The sequence below is a fragment of the Notolepis coatsorum genome, assembly GCF_963971535.1.
Source record: "Notolepis coatsorum genome assembly, chromosome: 5".
Taxonomy (NCBI): domain Eukaryota; kingdom Metazoa; phylum Chordata; class Actinopteri; order Aulopiformes; family Paralepididae; genus Notolepis; species Notolepis coatsorum.
In genome coordinates, this window is record NC_140169.1 from 146,103,971 (window position 1) to 146,126,663 (window position 22,693).

General features: G+C 41.7%; 1 protein-coding gene across 1 annotated transcript in view; it reads left to right on the forward strand.

Annotated features, from left to right (window-relative positions):
* Positions 1-1,240: 1,240 nt before the first annotated feature.
* Positions 1,241-22,693, forward strand: part of LOC311228560 (uncharacterized protein) — a 71,627-nt gene continuing 50,174 nt past the window's right edge. The window contains exons 1-2 of the mRNA XM_084314463.1: positions 1,241-1,315; positions 2,643-2,710. The gene's annotated coding sequence lies outside the window, so the exon portion shown is untranslated. The remainder of the gene's footprint in view (positions 1,316-2,642; positions 2,711-22,693) is intronic.

Sequence of the window (22,693 nt, forward strand, 5' to 3'; positions counted from 1 at the left end):
CATTGTAATTTTATTATTTTCTGTTTCTTTGGTTTATACTTACGCTGTTGAGTTGATTGAAGGGAACACTGTCCATGATCTGGCATAAAACAGTAGGGGAGTATGTAGCAGAGTGAAGTTGTTATGCTAGAATCATGGACAGAAACTGTTATCTTTTATCTTAAATAAGTAGGCCAAAACGGAAACACTCTTACTTTGAAGGAACAAAGTGGACCGAGCTCACTCTAGTGTTGTGGAGGGGTGCCTTGGTTACTAGTTTATATTAATTTCCTCACATTGAGTTATTGATTCTCCAAACGAAATCCCTTTTGGGTCTTTTATAATGGGTTTAGAGAAGATAGGATATCTTTCCATTGAATATTTGTTGTATTGTAAATACGTTCAACTAACGTACACAATGGTTTAGCCGGTTTGTCGACGAGAGACACGCCGGCGGAAGTGCTCGCTCTCTTTGAGATTGCCGAGCACGAGAGCACAGGTAAGCACTTTCGGTTACCTAATATGGGATTTAATTGCAATGTATAACTTGTAAAATTGATTTATGTTTTGGTTTTGGTACTGAAATACCCTGTTGTGTAATGACATTAATTCGCCCTGTGTAAAACAGCCACAGACACAGTACGTTCGTGTACTAAGTAACTCATATTCTGTTAACAATGATAGGTGGACTAAACCACTGCGAGGATGGTAATTCACGCCATGTGTATATGCTGTTTGTGGTTCGTTAACAGGTATGAACCGTTGTTTTTGTATTTCGGTTTAATTAATGCTTACACACTGCCTTTCATTTCATATTGTTTCATATGTTTTTGCTGAAGTTGACTTGTACTGAGCTACATGTATTTAATAGTAATAACTGTGGATGGCGCGCTGTTTTGAATGTGCGCGCGCTCGCTCTTTGAGATTGCCGAGCACGAGAGCACAGGTGGACTAAACCACGGCGAGGATGGTAATTCACGCCATGTGTATATGCTGTTTGTGGTTCGTTAACAGGAAATAAAAACACCATCAACTGAGTACCGTTGTCCGTGTCTACGTCCACCTCACACCAGACACAACGCAGATTCGATCACGCTACATACACACAAATAAATAAACACATCCCTATATTGTTATTCAGTTTTTCCATTTTGCCTGGACAATGTCTAGGATGCTGCCTGTCATATTGAGTTTCGCCACCAGGTGGAGTAAGTGCTCTAGTAGTAGGTGGACCAAGAGACTTTATTGCAGGTTGTTGTGGTGAGAGACAGGTTGCGTGTGTCTCTAGTGGGACTGACATCTGAGCCCCGTCCTCCTGGTGATGGAGGCTCGTCAGGTAGTGACTGACATGTGTTTTCTAGCTGCATGTAGAGAGAGTTCGAGGGGAGTTCTCCGTGATGTTATCTGTGTTGTTGTTAGCAGCCTCCACGGCTGCTGCTTATTATCTCTCGTGCTGGTTGATGTTGGCCTAGTTAGCAGAGCCAGTCATTATCTCTCTCTCTCGTTTCAACTGCTCCTGTTTTGTCGGGATGGTATTTTCTTTCGGTCTTGCTCCATGTTCATTCCAATAGCTATTTTCGTCAGTTAGTAGTTTTCCTTCTGTAGCTGGAGCTAGTATTTTCTTAGCTGGTATGGTACCGCAGTATCTGGGGCTAGTGTTAGCTTAGCTGGGGCTAGTGTTAGCTTACTGTAGCTTGGGTTAGTGTCGTCTGTGATTGATTGATTGATTGAAAACGTTAACAGATTGCAGAATGGGTACAATACAGTACGGCTCAATACAAACAATTGTTAAGAGGATGCAGACCAGAAAAAGACCTTTGTCTTGTTTACATCAGGGTCCCCCATTTTCAATTCATCATACATGACATACAGATATACAGTACTGTTTCATCAAGACATTTGTGACATACAAGACATATACAGTACTGTTTCATCAAGACATTTGTGACATACAAGACACATACACAATATACAGTACTGTTTAAGAGAAAGAGATCTTAAATGAAAAATATATACATTTGAGGGGAAAGAAACTGTACATTGGAGGGGGTTGGGTGGGTGTCTTTACAGGGGGGCATATCCGCGGGGTGATGTCCTCTTAAAAAGGACCATAAAGGGGAGCTCCAGTAGCTCACCGCGTACCTCGAACGCTATTTCGGCGTCGGGGACAACCGTGCGCGTCACGGATCTGGGGTAGCGAGTTCGACTCCCGGACTAGCCGTATTTTCTCAGTGTCTTTCCCCCGATCTATACCCCCATTCAACCTGTTTCTGTCGGTCATGCTTGACCAGAAAAAAAGCGATAAACGCTAAAAGAACCAGCTGACTGATCAAAAAAAAAAAAAAAAAGGACCCTAAAATATCATTTGACATTTTTATTTTTGAGCTCTTCCAATCTATTGTTTTTAATACAAATCGACCTCCTGTTCACTGTAAAGTGCCACGTTTTGATACATTGAGCTTTACAATGTTCACAATCCTATTAAAGAAACTTGAAATTGGAACTCGCAACCTAAAACCCCTCCCTACCTCTCTCCCAAACTGTTGCTACAACAATTGTTTTGTGTTGCGTGATCATGTATATCATGTACCTGCACTTGTCCAGAAGCTTATGGGGATAATCCCCTCAATAATCAAATGGTTCTATTCTCTTCTTACCAACAGACACAACAAGTCAAGGTGAATGACTACACACTCTGAGGTCAAATTCTGCAGCACCGGGGTGCCTCAAGGTGCGGTGAGCTCCCCTCTCCTATTTACACTGGACACCAACGAGTGTAGCAGCAGTCGGCCTAACAATCATGTCTGGAAGTTTTCAGACGACACGTTTATTCTAATCCTATTGAAGGCTGGCGACTGCCCCTCTACTTACTTTAAAGAGATCGACTCCTTTCAGGTCTGGTGTGAGAGACATCATCTCATTCTCAATACGACCAAAACCAAAGAGATGATCTATGACCCCACAGAAGTGAGAGTCCATGACCCTGTGGTAATTGGCGACTGTGATATAGAGCAGGTTGCATCATATAAATACCTAGGAATCCATGTGGATAATCGACTGAAATGGGATGTACATGTTGATGTTCTGTGTTCCAAACTAGCCCAATGACTGCAATGACTATAAAGCTGTCCTAGAAAGCCTGATGAGATATGCCGGGATGGCAGCGTGGTTTGGTACGCTCACAGTACAGTGTGAGTCGAAGATTGAAAGGCTAGTGAGAGCAGCGATGAAGGTGACAGGGCTCTACAGTGCGAGCATTTCACTTGCATTTGCCCCTTAAAATAGATTTGTGCGAACCGGACAAATCATTTAGGAGCACAGTGTGCGAGTAATGGTTTTGGGTAGTGGGCGTGTCGAAGCGCAATTGTCATTTCATAATATACACAGAGCAGTGCGGACCTTCAATTTTAGAAGCTACAGGTATGACATCTAACTATTCAGCCCTGCGTTTGACAGCTCTGTGACAACTTATCTCACGAGTCACGCTGTTATGTGTAAGGAAAACTCTGCGAGCAATGGTCTAAACGCACCTCGTCGCGGTAAAAACCTCTCCCTCTCGCCGCTGTTTCTATGTGTGTAAGGAAAAGTCTGCGAGCAATGGTCTAAATGCACCTTGTCGCGGTAAAACTCTCTCTCTCTATGTATCTGCTCTCTCTCTATGTCTCTGCTCTCTCTCTCTCTATCTCTCTCTCTCTCTGCTGTTTCTATGTGTGTAAGGAAAAGTCTGCGAGCAATGGTCTAAACGCACCTTGTAGCGGTAAAACTCTTTCTCTCTCTCTCTCTATGTATCTGCTCTCTCTCCTCTCTCTCTGTCTCTGCTCCCTCTCTCTCTCTCTCTCTCTCTCTCTCTCTCTCTCTCTCTCTCTCTCGAAAACTCTGCAAGCTTTGCATCCCCTCTCTCCTGATCCTATTTCATTCAAAAGGAAGATATTGATGGACATTAGCTATAGTATAGCTCAGCAGCTGTAACAATCATTTGATTATTTATGTTTCAACAGTGTCAAAATATTAATTAAAATTATAATGAAATAAAGAACTTTCCATGTCTGTCATCTAATAATATATTCCATTACCTTTCCTATCTGTATCGAAGTCAAAATGTTGGTATCGTGACAACACTACAACATACAAAATCAGCTGGACAACCTATATCCTTTGTCTAGTAGGCATGGACCAATGTGTGATTTTGGTGGTGCTATTGCACATGTTTGTCCCTTAGTATGCACGCACAGTATAATATGCATGTAATAAATAGTTTGTTAATAAACTCTGGTACTTTTTTCACTGCCCTCCTAAATTTATTTGTGTGGGGGGTCCAGTTTCCTCATTTTACTTATCCGGCGAGCCATCTGAAGAGACCGAAGTGATTGGCGAGCCGGAAAACAACGTGGAATACATATTTACAGTACCCAGTGCTGAATCAATAAACACGATCGATATTTGGAATGGTGATCAGGAATTGGAATAATCTTTTTGGAGAACATCTGATCTGAGGTAAGCAATTTATTTTACCAGTCTTGGGGTAATCGGATCTGTTTTCACCTATATATCAGCGTTTGTCCCATGTGTGTGTGTGTGTGCTGATCAGGAAATGAGAGAATATATTTTTCAGCCCGCTTCTCTAGCGTGCATAAATACACATATACTATTGATAATCTAGCGTTTATTTGAAAACTATTCATAAATAGGCCGAAAAATTACAGTTTTTTGTGTATTCCAGAATATTCCAGTAAATGCCGTTTATCACGGAATCTATATATTTTCCTGAAACTTTCAAGAAAACGAGGGTTTTTCAAAATGCTATAAAATGGAAATTAACCGATTAAAAAAAAATATATATTACAAATCCGTTTCGACAATGTTGACTGCAAACAAGTCATTGATAAGCGACGGGCAGATTAGACACATAATTTAAGACATAGATTATGCGTTTAGAGCGCGATCATTGAAGTGGGTGGTGGCATTCAACCATGTTTTACCATCTTAACCAGTGGCAACCAAAGTGTAAAAGACTGACCTGAGGAAAAGACTGCAGGGAGACCATCTGGCCGCTTGTATGCGTCTCAGCATCAATGGACCCCCTACCAGAGAATTCCCTACCAAAGAGCCCTGGAGCTTTTCTTTCAAAAGCCCAGGAAAATGAAATGCTCTAAGGCAGAATGTAGCCTATGCCACTGAGACTTCTTAGGTGTAAAGTGCTGTTGTAGTGTTATGATTTGTGTATGTTAGACAGTATGTTAGTATTTATATTATCTATTAAATCATATATATCTATGTTCAATACAAATAGTGTACAAGTGTTGAGGCATGTCATTAATCTTGACATTTACTTTGATTACAACTACACTGCAAAAAAGATTTCTTATCCCACTGGCAGATAATTTAGCTTTTTTCTGATTTTGGTCAATTTAATCTTGTTTTAAGAAAACAAGATTAACATTTTCTTAAAACAAGATTAAATTGACCAAAATCAATTTAGTCGTTATGCCTATTCCCCCCTCCCCTACCTCATCATACACAGAGCGAGCCGTGTATTTCCACCGTTGGTGTCACAGCGCATGCGCACCAGGCAGCCAAATACGGAAATACACGGCTCGCTGTGACACCAACGGCGGAAATACACGGCTCGCTCTGTGAGTACCACTTGTTTTATAAAAATTATTTAAAATGTTTATTAGCAACTCCGAGCTTTCAGACCCCAGCGCGTCGGTGTGTGAAACCCTAATTGTACGCTGGGTACCTTTGAAATTCATATCTGATATATTTTTGACCCACCCCGAGCTTATAAGCAGTGCTTGGTGGTCCAAATGAGCCTGCAAGCTATATAGCTGAGAGTGACTGCGGATTCAAAAGCCCCTGGCTTGCACATCGCAGTCACGGAAGGGGCTACACTTGTCCAGAAGCTTATGGGGATAATCCCCTCAATAATCAAATGGTTCTATTCTCTTCTTACCAACAGACACAACAAGTCAAGGTGAATGACTACACTCTCTGAGGTCAAATTCTGCAGCACCGGGGTGCCTCAAGGTGCGGTGAGCTCCCCTCTCCTATTTACACTGTACACCAACGAGTGTAGCAGCAGTCGGCCTAACAATCATGTCTGGAAGTTTTCAGACGACACGTTTATTCTAACCCTGTGGTAATTGGCGACTGTGATATAGAGCAGGTTGCATCATATAAATACCTAGGAATCCATGTGGATAATCGACTGAAATGGGATGTACATGTTGATGTTCTGTGTTCCAAACTAGCCCAACGACTGCACTTCCTCCGTAGTCTCACACTGTTTGGTGTGAGCACAGCGATCGTGACCACATTTTATAAAGCTGTCCTAGAAAGCCTGATGAGATATGGGATGGCAGCGTGGTTTGGTACGCTCACAGTACAGTGTAAGTCGAAGCTTGAAAGGCTAGTGAAAGCAGCGATGAAGGTGACCGGAAACACCATGTATCCTTCACTCCAATCTATCTTCGAGAAAGTAGTGGTCAGCCAGGCACAGAGAATCTTACAGGACCCTTCTCATATTCTTTATCCTGAATATGAAGTTCTTCCCTCAGGGAGACTGTTCAGAGCAAGTAGATATAAGAGCAACCGCTACAAGCTCTCCTTCCTTCCTACATCCATCGCTCTCCTAAATAATACTAGAGGTCTATTCCTTTGAGGCACCACCTAACAGTTGGCTGTCAGCCTGTCACCTCTTTCTTTCTTGTCCAAGTTTCAAGTTTCTTTATTAGTACAGAATACTTTGCATGAAATTCTTCTTTCTGTTTTGCTCCTGAGAGTGTGCTAGATAATAACAAGATAGTATAAAATAAGTATAATATAAGTATAAAATAGAAAGTCAAGAAGTCAAGTACGTAAACAAGTGTAAACAACAAAATTGTTCAGTATACCTATATATACAGTAGGTACAGCTGGTACAAAAATGGTGAGGTATAGCTTAGCTTGTGGTGCCACCTTCTGGTGGTGGTGGTGAGGTGCAATATGAAGCTTTTTGAAATGAGTTTACCTACTTATGTATTATGGTTGTACGTCTCTATGTATTGTCATATTTGTCTGAAGTCCTTTTTACTAACTGAACGAATTAATGATTGTATATATTTTTTCTTATTCTTTGTTTACACTGTTATCGCAGAATGATGCAGCACTGATGTTTCAAGTAAATCTTCCCCTCTGGGACAATAAAGTTTATTCTTATCTTATAACACCCGTCCATTACTATGACATTATTTATCAGTACATACAATGTATCCATGCCTGTAGCTAGATGCTGAAAAACAGGGATAGTATATGTATTGTGTGTTATCTCTCCACTCCATGCTATGGTAGTGCTTGTGCCAGCACAGGAGATACGATTACAATACATTTTTAGATACATATTTAAATCAATATCTTCCTTTTGAATAAAATAGTCTCAGGAATCAAAAAAGCCAATTGGCCTAATCCATGTCAAAAAGAGTAGCCTATAGTAAATGTATACACACACACACACACACACACACACACACACACACACAAGAGAGAGGGAGAATAGCTTATAGCAGACTTAATGATTTTACAATATTTATTAATTATTATATAATTTAACTATCCAGTTCGTTTTTATAGTGTAACGTTTGGCTACTTCATTGAATAGAGAGAGAGAGAGAGACGGGCTCAGCCCCCCCGCCCCCCCCCCTTTCCACACTATTGGAACTCCACAAAACTAATTTCTCCTGTGTCTGTGAGCTATTTAGATTAGTTTAGTTAGCAGCTAACGTTAGTTAAGGTTTTTACAGCAACTTTTATTTATTTATTTATTAGACCCGTTGCTCGCAGAGTTTACATAGAAACAGCACGACTCGCACGAGGAGTTGGCACAGGCTGTCATTGCTTTTAAAATTGAAGGTGGCGGGTATTGGGCTCAGCCCCTCCCTTCCAGCTGGAATTGACGTGAAACATCAAATGCGAGTGAATGCACACTGTCGAGTCCTGGCTCTAGGCAGAATCACGAATAGTCGATTAAGAGAAGTTATATATATTTCGAACGTGATTCATTGCGCACTAGTTAGATTACACGTTGCGAATGTTATGACTTTGAAAGTCTGCCTTTTCCACCGCAAAAGGCATACAAGTAACAACAATACGATGCTTTGATCATGAATATGCAAATCGATGAAACTTCATAGTCGACAAATCGTGACAGACCTGGTAAATTGTAATGAACCAAAGGAGAATAGATTATTATAATTTTTTTCATCTTTGACGGTGAATAACCATGCTGACAATGGCTAAAAGATGCAACTGAGCTCATTCAGCTACTTCTTAAGATCAAGTATAGTCAATATCTAAACAAATTGACAATGGGCAGATTATTTACAGGGCTTTTGTAGATGCATTACTGAATTTTGCCATCCGGACACATGCAATATGAATGTAGAATATAAAATGCCAGGCCTAGAAATGGCTTTATAGGGTCATGTGAGGCATCATTTGAAAGGCCGGAATCTCCTCTATTATAATACATAGGTAATCCATTTACATAGAAACTAAATCACCTATTCTTTCTTTCCTTCCTCTGACACTCTTCTCCATCACTATCTCCCTCCAGATAGCTGTCCTGTCAGGCCTGGGAAGAAACCAAGAGTTAATGTACTATAGGCTACTCTCTTTTACATGGATTAGGCTATTTAGCTTTAACAATCCTGATTCCTGAGCCTATTTTAATAAGGAAGATTTGATTGATTTAAATATGTTTATAGCCTATATATAAAAAATGTAATCTTATCTCCTGTGCTGGCACAAGCACTACCATAGCGTGGAGTTGAGAAATAACACAATATAATAACTCATGGAGATAAACAAAATATAATTTATAATTTTTGGCCAGTAAAAATATATCTGTCTGGTAATTTTTTTACCTAAAGCTAAAAAGTTAATTTTGTTCCCTGAATGAAAAACACCATTTAGCTACAGTATGTATGTATGTATGTATGTATGTAATGATAAATAATGTCATAGTAACGGGCCGTTGTTATATTATTTCAAATGAATAAAGTAGCTATATCAATAGATAAAAAGCAGTAATGGCATGTAGGTTACTCACCCTACTCATGTACAGTAGGAATTAGGGTTGGTACCCTTCACATTTGAACCGGTACCTGGGAATCTATACCGGTACGTTCATTATAACTAAATGTTATTTCTGTTGTAAAACTAAACTAAAGTCTAAACTTCTCAATTTCAATAAATTATTGTTACCACACAAACTAAAACCCCTCCCTACCTCCCTCTCCCAAACCATTCCTACAACAATTTATTTTAATGTTGCATGATCATGTATTGATGTATACATTTATTATGTATTATTCTTTTTTAAGTTTAAATATAAACATTATCTGGCCATCCTCAGTACTATCAAACTCCTCTGACCTCATCTGGTCTTTCCACAGACCAGAGATGGGACGCGAGCATGCGCGAGCACACACACACAGAAAGGGAGAATGGTTTATAGCAGACTTAATGAATTTAGAATGTTTCAGCTAATGAAATTAAACGTTTATCATCAACTATCCAGTTCATTTTTATATATATTCTTTTGCTAGACACATTGGACCCATTGCTTGCGGTGGTCTGTCTATTATGAAATACCAATTGCGTGTCATTGAAGGTCCACGCTGTCTGTGTCTATTATGAAATAACAATTGTACGTCATTGGAATTCTGATTAATTTCTAACTACCCATGTGACCTAAGGATACTAGTAAAACATTTTTAAATATTAAATTGCAAATAGAATCGATTTGTTGTTTTTCTGGTAAAATAATAGTTTAGATTAATCAATAACAAAATAATCTTTAGTTGCATCCCTAGTGTTGGTGCCATGTACAGGAGTTCAGTCGTAGGTGAAGAGGTATTCAGCATAATTATTGTATGGCGACTATCCAAACATTTATGGAGTCACCGAGAGACTAAACCGGGGAAATAATTCTACCTGCCAGACGCGCCGATTGTCATGAAATCACTGCTCCAGGATACTGCGTTTGGTTACTTTATTGCGATTAAAAGCAGTTGATATAGTAACGTCATTAAAAGTCAAGTCAATTCAAACGTCAAAGTCACAAAAAAGTCAAAATAATCCAAAATCATGAAAAAGAAACAAAGCCTTCATGACTGTCGACTTCTGAAGAAGGCAAATCTTTGTCACAGGTCTATAGAGAAAGCTGCAGGTCCGCGTCTTAATCCAGACCTGTCGCACAAGTCCGATCTTGTCTGGCATCGTCTCTGTAATACTTCCAATGATCCAGGAATTCCGTGGTGTGGAATCGTCCATTATTGAGCACTATGTCACCGGGGATGAAGTTCCGCTTGATCTTTGTTCTGTCGTTCCTGTAATTGTGGCAGGTATGTGAGATGTCTACTGTTGAGAATTGATTCCACTTCGTCGAGTACTGTATGGAGTCCCTCCTCATCCTCTTCTCTCCATCCCATCCTCCTCTCCTCTCCTCCTCCATCCTCTCCTCCTCCATCCTCTTCTCTCTGTCCTCTCTTCCTCCTCCTCTTGCCATCCTCTCCTCTCTTTCTCCTCCTCTCCTCATTTCTCCATGTGCTGCTCTCTCAGCTTCTGCAAGTTGATTCTGAAACTTCTCCATAGATCCATATCTCTGAGACACCACGTCACTGAGGCTGCGTTGTTCTCTCTCCGCCTGCTCCTTCATCCTCTTCAAACTCTTCCCCAACCAACCAACACCTCCATCATTCTCTACTGAGGCTTTATGTGCTGCAGTACCAGTCTTATGCACTGGGGGAAGACTACTCCCTCCATCTTTCCAGTATGAGTTCAATTCCAGCTTATGCAGACCAGCCTGTTGGATGGCCTCTGCCTTGGCTTTCTCCTCCTCTTGTCTCTTCTTCTCCTTTTTGATCTTTTTTGACCTTTTCCTCTTCTTGGTCTTGAAGATGGTCTCCTGCTGTATCTGATGAAGACGTTGGTCGAGCTCTGGGAGGAGCCATGTGTTCTCTCCTCTCTGTGTCTTCAACTCCTGCTTGGCCTCGTCGATCACCTTCTGATGAGCTTTACGTTTATACTTCCTCTTCTTATTGATGCTGCTCGAGCTTTCAGAACTAGCTCCGAACGCTGCCATGACACTGTCGTCTCCTCCAACTGGTCCATTTACAGTCCATCCAAGCATCGTATTGACTGCATATGGCCCTCCATCCACACTTCGGATGACTTCCAGTGGTTCTAAGGCTCTGGGAACGTTCAGACCAATCAACATCTCAACGTCTGCATCTATCTGTGGCAGATAGACATGCTTCAGATGAGGCAATTTTTCCAGATCTTGCCATTGTGGGATGTTACTTCGATTGACAGGCATTTGATGTTGTGCAAAGATTTTTGGTATTTCACAGTATCGGTCACTGTCCAATCCAGCGACTTCCAAGTCAGATGTAATGCAACTGTCAACCACCTTTTCTTGGCCCATAGTACGTAAAAGGATCCTTGTTTTCCTCCCAGATAGTCCCAGTTTAGCCATCAGACCCATTGTGCAGAAGGACGCTGAACTCCCTGGGTCTAGAAAGGCGTAGGTTTCCACTGACCTTTGACCTTTGCTGGATTTAACTTTAACTGGTACGATGGCAAGCTTGCAATCTTGATCACCGGCCCCAGTAAGGCCACCGGTATGGATTTCGACTAGAGTTCTGTCCACTGCTCTGTCAGAGTTGCTCCTTCCTTTCTCTGCATCTCCATTCTCCTTAGAGTGGATGTGAAGCAAGCTGGGGTGTCGTGAGCCACATGTCCTGAAAAACAGACGTTCCCTGCACTCTCTGCTGATGTGCCCAGTGCACAAGCATCCAAAGCAAACTCCATTCTCCTTCAGGAACTCCATCTTCTCGCTGTGAGCTCTCCTCTCCAATAGAGTACACGACTCCAGTGTGTGTCCACCCCCTTTGCAGAAAAGACAAGCCTCCTCATATCCATCCTTAATTCTGTTTTCCCAATGAGCATCTCTTTCAATCTGGGAATACGTTGTGGCAAAACTACTCCCTCTAGCCTGAAGACGAGGCACAGGTCTAGCTCTGCCACTTTCCTTGAAAGCCCCCGTCATTGGAGCGTCTTGTATGTCTCCAAACACAGGGTCTGTAGCGATTCTCGCTTCCCGCTCAATAAAAGTCACAATATCGGTAAACATAGCACGTTTGCGATGTCTTTCCTGGATGTTACATGCTTCCGTTCGCCACTTGTCCCTCAGCTTGTAGGGCAACTTCTTGATAACAGCAAGCATGTTTGCAGATGTATTTAGGTCACATAGGTTATGCACGTCTTTAATGGCATTGCAGCATCCGCGCAAGAATAGGCTGTATGCTTGTAAGGCTTTCCCATCCTCCGACTTAATAGCTGGCCATGCAAAGATTTTGTCCATGTAAGCGGATGCTATGACGTGCTCATTTCCAAAGTGTTCCTGGAGTAAAGCCTTCGCCGTAGCATATCCAGTGCCATCAGTCATATGTTGACAACTTCTGACTAGTTGTTTAGGCTGCCCCCTGGTGTATTGCTCCAAATAGTGCAGGAAATCAACAGCATTGTCAGTCCTCCTTTCTATAGTCTGTTCAAAGGACTGCATAAAGCCATGGTACTGCAGAGGGTCACCTTCAAATGGTTGGATGTCTCTTTTAGGCAGTGAAGCAATGCATTGCTGATGCACCAACATGGAAGTGATGTCGTTTTGTTTTTGCATAATAGACATCATGTTGTTCTGTTCACTGCTGTTGTTCCTGGAAACAGATTGTATGTCTCTATACAAAGAAAATGGAGGCCCTGTAGCCTTTGGGACCGTGCTCTGTCTCTGTGTAAGCGCTGGGTACTCCGTAGCGTTTGAGATTATAGTCTGGGTCTGTGTGAGTGATGAGGGCTTCTGGAGGTATTTGGCTCCATCAGATTGTCTTTGCTTTGGCCGTGTGCCTCCGACATATGCAGGTTGTCCTCTTCCATCCTTGTGTGGTATAAATGCATCTGCATTAATGTTGAGGCCCTTTTCAAAGTAGGATTCCTTTCCATCCGATCTACAAGAAGCGGCACCCTGACCCAGAGGTTCTCAGAACATTCAGCCTTGCTGCCGATGCGGCTATGTCCGCTTCAAGCTGAAGTTGTTCCTTTTGTTTCTTTATGTGAGCTTCCTGGTCCTGTAGAGCATGCCTTGCTATGTCTGCTTGTTTCTTTATTTGAGCTTCCTGGTCTTCAAGAGCATGTTTTTGTTCAAGCAACTTTTGCCGAGCCATTAAGGCGGCCATGTCGGCCTCGGCTCTGAGACGTGTAGATGCATTTGAGGAAACCTTTGATCTAATCTTTGATCTTGAACCATAATTATTGCTACTATGGTTGGATATGCTGTCCTCTGGTTGAACATCCTCTTGAGCATAACAAAAACTGTGCGACTGAGGCCCAGTCACTTCCACATTTTTCACACTCATGTTCTCCATTTTCCTCCTCTGCAACCTCATGCTGCTGCATTTCAGTAGGCCTGTTATGAGCCTCTAACTGAGGTTTGTTTCCTCTGGTTACTGACAACCAGGCATTAACATCTTCAATGAATCCAGCTTTATGTTTATTGACCTTTGAGAACCAGTCATTTTGTTGTTCTTGTTCATCGTGTGGAATAAAAGGCATCAAATAGTTATGTAGTTCATTAGAATTGTCAGACACTTGCATCAAAACGTCAAGTTGTGCTTTAACCAGTGCAACATTTTGCTCATTTTTCATGAGCTCTTTGACATAGGTTATCGGATGTTTTATTTCCTCCACTTTCCCTTTGTGTTTCTTTTGGAGTGATTCGACTTTATTTGCCAGAGCTTTTGCAGTGAGAGTTATTTTTCTCTTTTCTTTGTCCTGTTTCCCAACATTTGAACCACTCATTTTGAATGCACAAGAAAGTTATCACCATGAGAATCCAATTCCAATATTCAATGCATTTGCAAAGCCCGCACATATATCAGCCACAGCAAGAGAGCAGTGCAGTGCAGTGCAGCGCACGTTAATTGTTTGTTGACACACACATGATACAAGCTTGGTCCGACGGGCCGCGCACACACATCCACAGCGTGTTCAGCATAATAACAACATCCACTCAGCGGTAGAACCAGCTCAAAATTGTTCCAAACGAACCAACATGGGTCCACAGCAGAACGCAACGGGTCGGGTTACATTACCGCAAATCCGTTGATAGGCACTGGCTCGGTCCGGTCCTTTGTGCGTGTGTGCGTGCGTGCGATCATTCCATAGTTCCGCGTCCAATAATGTCTGACTTGTCGGGACCTTTCGTGGCTCCAATCCTTCATTCAGTGTCACTATTTGCTAACAAATGTATGGCGACTATCCAAACATTTATGGAGTCACCGAGAGACTAAACCGGGGAAATAATTCTACCTGCCAGACGCGCCGATTGTCATGAAATCACTGCTCCAGGATACTGCGTTTGGTTACTTTATTGCGATTAAAAGCAGTTGATATAGTAACATCATTAAAAGCAAATCACAGCTTGATTTGATATTGTGTAACGTGCGGTTAGCAAAGTATGACTTCCCCGTTCACTCCCTCATCATTTCAATACCTGAAACCCGCCGGTGAACAGCTGACTTTTACTCATACTACTACACCACGTGACCCATTTGTGAATGACGTGACCATAACAACCCGTCTTGTCTATACCTGTCACCAACATTTATGGTTCTGACATACGTTGCTTCCAAATAAAAGGAGAAAAGACAAAGTGCCTTAATTTTTATTTAGTTTACACTCATGATTATTAAAAAGTAGTCATGGATTATGTGGTTATTTTGTAGACGAATGTTTCATCCAATTTACAGAAATTGTACTATATTGCGATATAAACTCAAAAAAAGTTCGGAAACGTTATTTCTGTTGATTATTCCTCCCCTTTAATAATACCAATTGATGTTGTATTTTATATCTTTGGAAAGGCTGATTAGTCACCTTTACAACGAGGTACAACTTGTAAGGATTGGCCCGTTTGGTATTATTGGTATTATGGTATTATTAAAGGAGAGGAATAATCAACCGAAATAATGTTTCTGAAACTTTTTTGAGGAGTTTATATTGTTACTAAGATATGAAATTTCCCATTGCGTGATCCATAAGGTGACACTTAAATCTGTCATAACCTGAGACTAAAGGGGCTTTTGTCCCGGACTAAATTTAAACCGACCTTAACCATAGCCATGATGTAACCACTCCTGCTCCAGAAACTGTTGACTAACTGGTGCTTGAAACAAAGTGGTTTAAGTCTACAACTGTAGACGACTCTGGACTACACTGTGTTCTTAAACTATGTAAAACCCAGCTACGTACCATTATAAACCTCTTACATGGAAATTAAAGCTGAATAAATCACCAAATCTCTCCTTCCTCTGACACTCTTCTCCATCCAGATAGCTGTCCTGTCAGGCCTGGGAAGAAACCAAGAGGCTTGGATGGAAGAAAAGGTCTCTGCTGTGACCAGTGTGGAAAAAGCTTCAGTTCAAAGAGCAACCTTAGCTTCAGTTCAAAGAGCAACCTCAATAAACACCAGCACATTCACACAAGGAGAGAAGCCCTACTCCTGTGACCAGTGTGGAAAATGCTTCAGTTCAAAGATGAATCTCGATAAACACCAACGCATTCACACAGGAAAGAAACCCTACTCTTGTGACCACTGTGGGAGGCGGTTTAGTCGACCGTCTCATCTGCAAAGACACCAGATAATTCACACAGGAGAAAAGCCCTACTCCTGTGACCAGTGTGGAAAGAGCTTTAGTCTACTGTCTAATCTGAAATCACACCAGATAATTCACACAGGAGAGAAGCCCTACTCCTGTGACCAGTGTGGGACGAGCTTTAGATTTAAACATGATCTGAAATCACACCAGAGAATTCACACCGGAGAGAAGCCCTACTCCTGTGACCAGTGTGGGACGAGCTTTAGACTTAAACATGATCTGAAATCACACCAGATAATTCACACAGGATGGAAGCCCTACTTTTGTGACCAGTGTGAGAAGAGCTTTAGTAAGCTGTCTACTCTGAAATCACACCAGAGAATTCACACAGGAGAGAAGCCCTACTCCTGTGACCAGTGTGAGAAGAGCTTTAGGCAACCGTCTCATCTGCAAAGACACCAGATAATTCACACAGGATGGAAGCCCTACTTCTGTGACCAGTGTGGGAGGCGGTTTAGTCGACCGTCTCATCTGCAAAGACACCAGATAATTCACACAGGAGAAAAGCCCTACTCCTGTGACCAGTGTGGGAAGAGCTTTAATCAGGGATATCATCTGAAATTACACCAGAGAATTCACACAGGAGAGAAGCCCTACTCCTGTGACCAGTGTGGGACGAGCTTTAGACTTCAACATGCTCTGAAATCACACCAGAGAATTCACACCGGAGAGAAGCCCTACTCCTGTGACCAGTGTGGGAAGAGCTTTAATCAGGGATATCATCTGAAATCACACCAGATAATTCACACAGGAGAGAAGCCCTACTCCTGTGACCAGTGTGGGAAGAGCTTTAATCAGGGATATCATCTGAAATTACACCAGAGAATTCACACAGGAGAGAAGCCCTACTCCTGTGACCAGTGTGGGACAAGCTTTAGACTTCAACATGCTCTGAAATCACACCAGAGAATTCACACCGGAGAGAAGCCCTACTCCTGTGACCAGTGTGGGAAGAGATTTAGTGAATCGCGTGGTCTGAAATTACACCAGATAATTCACACAGGATGGAAGCCCTACTTCTGTGACCAGTGTGAGAAGAGCTTTAGTCGACTGCATAGTCTGAAATCACACCAAAGAATTCACACAGGAGAGAAGCCCTACTTCTGTGACCAGTGTGAGAAGAGCTTTAGTCATCTGTCTAGTCTTAAATCACACCAGAGAATTCACACAGGAGAGAAGCCCTACTCATGTGACCAGTGTGAGAAGAGCTTTAGTCATCTGTCTAGTCTTAAATCACACCAGAGAATTCACACAGGAGAGAAGCCCTACTCATGTGACCAGTGTGGGAAGAGCTTTAATCAGGGATATAATCTGAAATCACACCAGAGAATTCACACAGGAGAAAAGCCCTACTCTTGTGACCAGTGTGAGAAGAGCTTTAGTTGTCAAGATGGTCTGAAAAAACACCAGGGAATTCACACAGGATGGAAGCCTTATTGTTGTGACCAGTGTGAGAAGAGCTTTAGTCGACTGTCTCATCTGAAATCACACCAAAGAATTCACACAGGAGAGAAGCCCTACTCCTGTGACCAGTGTGAGAAGAGCTTTAGTCATCTGTCTAGTCTTGAATCACACCAGATAATTCACACAGGATGGAAGCCCTACTTTTGTGACCAGTGTGAGAAGAGCTTTAGTAAGCTGTCTACTCTGAAATCACACCAGAGAATTCACACAGGAGAGAAGCCCTACTCCTGTGACCAGTGTGAGAAGAGCTTTAGTAAGCTGTCTACTCTGAAATCACACCAGAGAATTCACACAGGAGAGAAGCCCTACTCCTGTGACCAGTGTGAGAAGAGCTTTAGGCAACTGTCTCATCTGAAAACACACCAGATAATTCACACAGGAGAGAAGCCCTACTCCTGTGACCAGTGTGAGAAGAGCTTTAGTAAGCTGTATACTCTGAAATCACACCAGATAATTCACACAAGAGAGAAGCCACATCATTGTGGTCTGTGTGATGAGAGATTCAGTAGATTAGGATCTTTGCGAAAACATGAGAAAATTCACTTGGGAGAGAAGATTCAGGGAAATGTCAAACCTGTCTATTCACCTGCACATTAGAGGAGATGAACCCTACTGCTGGAGCCAGTGTTAGAAGAGTTCCACTCATAATGAATGTGTGGCCCAGTGACGTGAATACTTTCGGCAGCCAACATGCCCTTCCGCGTTGCTCTGATTGGCCGAGCGCACGCATGAGCCGCGACAAGGCTCTCAGCCAGGCAGCAATACTAAGCTCCAGTTACGCTAATTTATACCGTAACGAATCATTAAAAAAATATACCGTTAACTGGAATATGTTGTTTCTTTACACATATGTTGGATTATGTAATTGGTTTGTCATGACAAACCAATAAAAAATCGCACGACTGCGGCTTCATCGCCGGCTTCGCGGCTGCATTGCGGGTCCACGACCCTCCGTGCTGCGATAAGGCTTTCAACAGCGGGGATAAGGCTTTCAACAGCGGGGATAAGGCTTTCAACAGCGGGGAGAGTATGCTGCTGTGAGCGGCAATGCATCTGTCAGTCGTACTTAACTATGTGTTCACTGTTGTGTTACTGCTTCTCGGCATAAGTCCCATAATAAGACCGTCTCTGGCTTCGTCCAGCGGACACCATGATGAGCTCAGCGACTGTTATTGTGGCCACCGGTTAATTCGCGATTTTTTATTGGTTTGTCATGACAAACCAATTACATAATCCAACATATGTGTAAAGAAACAACATATTCCAGTTAAGGGCGTATTTTTTTAATGATTCGTTACAGCTCATGCGCATGCGCGCGCTCGACCAATCAGAGCAACGCGGAAGGGCATGTTGGTTGCCGAAAGTATTCACACGGCCCAGTGTGGAAAACACTTCAGTACGTCATTGCAGCTTTACAGCATTACAGTGGCGTCACGTGGGTAAAATAACAGGGGATACCAAAAAAAAGTGTTAATTTTTTTTTTTTTTAATATATATATATTTAAGTCAAGCAGTCACCATGTACACTACAGTATGGCTCGGCTCAATACACAGAATTTTAGAAGGGGATGCAGACCAGAGAAAGATGTTTGTCTTGTTTACATCAGGGTCCCCCATTTTCAATTCATAGTGACATTTATGACATACAAGACATCATGACATTTATGGCATAGGGACATACACAACATACATGACATTTATGGCATAGGGACATACATGACATACAGGGGGGACCCTGATGTAAACAAGATGAAAGTCTTTCTCTGGTCTGCATCCCCTTAACAATTGTATGTATTGAGCTGTACTGTACTGTACCCATTCTGCAATCTGTTAATAAACGTATCAATCAATCAGGTATTTAGTACTGTTACATTTGTGACATATACGATATTCAAATATACAGTACTGTTACCCATAGATCCTGACAGAGTATATACATATGATGGGGAGGGGACTGTAGAATTTTTTTCATATTTAAGCCAAATAATATATATATTTCTCCCTCCCTCGCTCTCTCTCTCCCTCTCTTTCTGAATATTACACACACACAACACAAATATATACACACACACACAGTGGTTGCCTGCAGGAGGTCTGGTTTGATTATGAATCAGAGAGAGAGAGATAGATGGATAGGGATATGGCCTGATGTCGCCGTCGGAGCGTTTCTCAGCGTCTTGCAAGATATTGCTGACATGGCAGAACATACATGTATCAAACAAGCAGTACAGTATGACTCGGCGAGTCGGCGCCGCCCCATCAACACAATAACACAGTAGTGTCACAATATGACACGGCAGAATATACAGTATGGCTCCTGTTGAGAGTCACAGCCATCGTGACCCTGCAATTGCCATCTCGTCCCCCCGTACAGACGCTATTAAGACAGTGGAAAGTGACCGACCAGGATGACAGAGGCGGTGTTGAAGTGCCACAAACAACTAGTGACACTTTTTATTATGACATCCTGTTCTCTCTGTCACTTGTAAGATATAAAGGATTAAGCATATGTTTATTATATATATCTGTTTTAAATCTAAGCATATGTTAAGAGATGACTTAAGCGTCAGTAATTATGAAGAATGTCTTTGTGTATTCTCCCTCCTACTTGTGTAAAAATGTAAGAACTATAACTATAGACTCTAAAACAGTAACTTGTGTAAAATACCATATCTTGTGTAGTCCTGGAGAATGGAAGGGGCCTCTTCGCTTACAGTTCTTGAAGCCAGGAATGTGACCTTGACGGTGGGTGAATCTCTGCCTGCAGAGTTAACCCTTGCAGTTATGAGGCAGAGAACTATTATACACTTTAAACTACAAAATACATATATGATGTGTGGGCATATCAATCAGTGTTTAAGTATATGAGTATTGAATTGTACATGTATATATATGCTATATCTGCTTTCTGTAGAATTTGGATCATTGCAGACATGCATAAAAGTTTAGTGACGTAATGGGGTTTTTCCCAAAAAGAAAGTAATCTGTTACTTCTCCAGTAAATGTAACGACTAGAAAGGGAGGAGTTCATCCTTACTGAGTGTGTTATGTGTTGATTGGATGGTAGAAATGACATAACTGTATTTAGACCAATAAGTAAGAGGTCTTGATATGATGCCGAACCTGTATATAAAGCGCAGCTCGCTTGATCCCAGTCAGATTTTTAGACTTTTCCACTTTGAAGAGTTTTTATAGAGCCAGGCAATGTCGAGCGTTGTATGGGGCATGGCCTGGCAATTTTTCAGAGTGGAGTCCCTATGACAAGACTCTGTTTTTTTAGATGCTCTAAATCTTTTAAATGATAGCGACAAAGAGTTTTTTTTGCTATGCTATGCTATGAGAGAGATGTTTTGTTTTATACTTATTTTTACTGAATTGGACATTTCCAATGCAGTCTCTTTGTAACTTACTTTTTCTAATTAAAGCAACTTTGTTTAAATACTTATTGAATTCATGGACTGCTTTCTATCACAATGTGCCACGACGCTGGCCTCGCCCTGCTCTTATCTGAGGTAATAACGGTATAGCTATATTCTGGAAGCCATGCAGATTGAATCAATTGCTGTTTACTGCTTTTCAGCTAAAGTTATATAAAGGATATTATATATATATATATGGCACTGTTTGTTGTTTGCGGGCGCCGGTATCTCTGTGTTCGACGGGCTCCATCAGATTTGTGGGAAACAGTCTAGCCACTGCAGGGCCGGACGATCGGTACCACGGATTGATGGACCTGTCGAATTGATAGGAGGTACTGGGGCTTGCAACTGATTATTAAGTGTTATTGCGCTAATATTACACTATTGGCAGTAGTAAAACTTATTAAAAGAGAAGTAATATCAGGCTTTCAAATGATTAGCATTACAGGCCTTTCCTAAAAAATCTGGATAGTGGTGGTGACGGTGATGGTGATAATATAATTGCTATTATTATAGGCAAAGAGTTCTCCCAGACATACATTCGGTTTATTACAAACAAAGAAGAGGTTGACAACTCTTCTATGCTTATATTTCATATCAACTGGATATAACTAACTAGTGACTATGAAGTAAGCGTGATTAGGAATAGTAATTGACCCGAGAACTTAGCGAGTTTAGCACCTCGCTGGGGTATATCGGGCGGCCACAGGGTTATATCTTGAGTAAGTGACCTGAGATAGATAAGAGACAACCCGTCGGCATTCAACAGCTCCCCCCACACACACACACACAGCGCCATCACTTATGAAAAGTTATTAGGTTATTAGGTACTCACACAGTCACCATTGTTGCAGCTGACGCTGTAAAGTAAAGCAACGTCCACAATCACAAAGTTCTCCAAGTCCTGTGGGTATTCGGGTATTCTCCTAAACTGGCTTCCTATACATTTTAGAATTAATCTCAAAGTCCTGGTGCTGCTCACTTTCAGAGCTCTGCACGGCCAGGCACCAGAATATTTAACTGACCTGCTGGAACCATATGTGCCCAGCAGGACCCTGAGGACAGCTGACCAGGATCTGTTGGTCATTCCGCGCACCAGGCTGATCACCAAAGGTGACAGAGCCTTTCAGTCTGTAGCGCCTAGACTCTGGAATGCCCTTCCTCGTGGCCTAAGAGCTGTAGCGTCTGTTGAAATTAAAAAAAAATCAGCTAAAAACATTACTGTTTAAACAGGCCTTTGGGTAATGTTTGAGCTTCTCCTTCAGGTATAGAATATGTCTTTTTTGTTTTGTTTCTCTGTGATTCGTTGTGTTTTGTTCTGTCTTATCTCTTGAATGGTTCTTGCTTTTTATTTTATTTAATTTCTGCTGTATGTAAAGCACTTTGTGAGTTGTCTCTGTGAAAAGTGCTATATAAATAAACTTTACTTACTTACTTACTAAACTCTTCTGCAGCTGAGCAAATTTCAGGTCTCAATGAATTAATCCGAGAGAGGAATCCGAATTTCAATCAATCAAACAATGCTGTTTGTTTAGACATTAAGACTCACATAACGTTAGCTAGCTATCTCCTGGGTTCCATCGTATTGTTGTTTTGATTCGAACATGGCCGCGAGGCATGTATATTTTCCCCAACGCAGTTTCACTGAGGCGATGACGTCGTCACGTTTAGCTTTTAATGTGATTTGATTGGTCAATCGGTGGAAATGTTCTGGACCTGCCCCACCTCCAGGGCGTTTTAAGGTGTGGGAAGCTATTGGCTATTATTGGTTTTGGACTCCACAAGCATGAATCACATGGTGGATGCTAGAGAAAGACACCTCCCCTCTGCCTCCTCTGCTGCAGTGAGCACAGAGTGACTGCCTCTGCTCAGTGAGTCTGACAGTGTGTTAGTGAAAAGGAGAAGAGGGAGACATTTACAAAAAAAATAAAAAATTATAACACAGATGAAAAACAATTATTTTTTATTATTATTGTAAACTATATTAAAAAAAAATATTATTTTTATTTAATTTTTTTCTTCTTTCATATTTCATATTAATTCATATTTTAATAATGGGGAAGCCTGGCTTCCCTTGGC